General features: G+C 26.1%; 1 non-coding gene across 1 annotated transcript; it reads right to left on the reverse strand.

Annotated features, from left to right (window-relative positions):
* Positions 1–319: 319 nt before the first annotated feature.
* Positions 320–403, reverse strand: Trnal-uaa (transfer RNA leucine (anticodon UAA)). Its single transcript has one exon. It is a non-coding gene; the product is annotated as a tRNA-Leu (tRNA).
* Between the last annotated feature and the right edge of the window lie 1,391 nt (positions 404–1,794).

The following is a 1,794-nucleotide window of genomic DNA, read 5'->3' on the forward strand; positions in this document are numbered from 1 at the left end:
AATATATGCTGACATTCCCTTAAATCATATTATACTCTCCTTATAAAAATAACTTTACTGACAATAATACCGACCTTCAAAATAACAAAATTCTATAATACATTAATACACTAGACCAGCTGAACTTTGCTTATTGTTAAAGTTACGTTATATTTATTAATAAATAATATTCTTAACTCATCGGTACTTATTTAATTTTAATTATTTTTTACGAAAAATAGAATCCCCGTCGTATATTATTGATTAAACAAAAATTAATGTTATGTAACACTGTGTAAGTTCTAAAATAAGTGAATAAAAAAAAAGCAAAAAAATAGTTTGTCAGGTGTGGGGTTCGAACCCACGCTCCCGTTTGGGAACCAGAGCTTAAATCTGGCGCCTTAGACCGCTCGGCCAACCTGACCGATGGTGTTGAAGAGGTTTTGTATTGTTTTTGTGTCTATGCACAGCATAACTTGTTAAAATAATGTTTCTGTTTTAAAATTTAAGGGTGGTTTCCGATGACAAAATGAATATTCTATGTACATTATAGAGGTCAAAAGTAAGATTTTCCAACAGTTTTCAAAATAATCAGTTTTTGTAGAGTTGTAACTCAAAAATAATCACTGTAAATACTTGAAATTTTCACCAAATATTTATATTAGTGTTATTTACACACAGTTAAATTTTCAAAATATTATGACTTTTTAGAGCTATTTATAAACAACTGAAATTTTCAATTATTTTTAAGAATTTTTTTTTTGAAATGTTGATAAAAAAATGTTGGATACCCCTATGTAGTTAAAAATGTATAAACAACTTTGTATAGGTATAAGTAGCTATAAGAGCTGAAAATTGTAAACAAGATTTTCCATAAGTTTGGCTTACAAGTTACAACAATTATAAAAAAAAGTCGACAAATTACAAAAATTTTATCTTATGTTTGAATTTTTACGAAATCCGAAATTCCTGCGTAAAATAACGATTTACCTACTATTAAATAATTTTAGATTTTTATTATTATTTGTAGTTAAAAATTACTAGTCGTAGAAACTTGAAACATACTCCAGCAATTGTTTAAATTGGCATTTTCTGTACAAGATTTAATTTTAGGGTATATTCAGGTCATTATAACATAAATCACTTTTTTAACCTCCCAATTTAAAACATAATATATTTTATATATTATTATATCCTAGGCTGACAAATTTAAAAACATCTCCGTTCAAAATCGTTTTTTGACTTTTTGACTTTGTATACAATGATATCTATCATTGGATCCAAATTTAACATCTTTTATACAATAGTGATCCACACAGTACCTAGTGTACAGCAGAACGGTACCCACTTGACCACTCTTTTTTTGATATAAAAATTAAAAAGTGACTTTAATCAATCAGTTGGTTTTTTAAATAAAAATCAATAAAAACATTCATTGCTTCGTTCAGTTTAAAATAAGAATGATCAATGAATATGCCATAAACATAATATATATATATATATAATATAATGTAGGTACGAGGTGTCGAGGTACCCTTTTATTATGTGCAAAAGCGTATTTATGCACCTGTGTCCCTGTGCACCCTATATAGGCAAATTTTAACAATTTTTTTTACAAAATTACAAAAAATATTTTTCAACTGATAAAATTAAATTTTACTAATTTTTAAATGGAAAAATTATTCATATACCTACAAATTATGTATTGTATAATTTAAAATTACAAGTTAAACCATAAACAATCGTATTAGTTTGATCAAAATTAAACAGCTATGTATTATTATAACATAATGCACTATACGGTAACAACCAGTA

The sequence above is a fragment of the Aphis gossypii genome, chromosome 1, assembly GCF_020184175.1.
Source record: "Aphis gossypii isolate Hap1 chromosome 1, ASM2018417v2, whole genome shotgun sequence".
In the NCBI taxonomy this organism is placed as follows: Eukaryota; Metazoa; Arthropoda; class Insecta; order Hemiptera; family Aphididae; genus Aphis; species Aphis gossypii.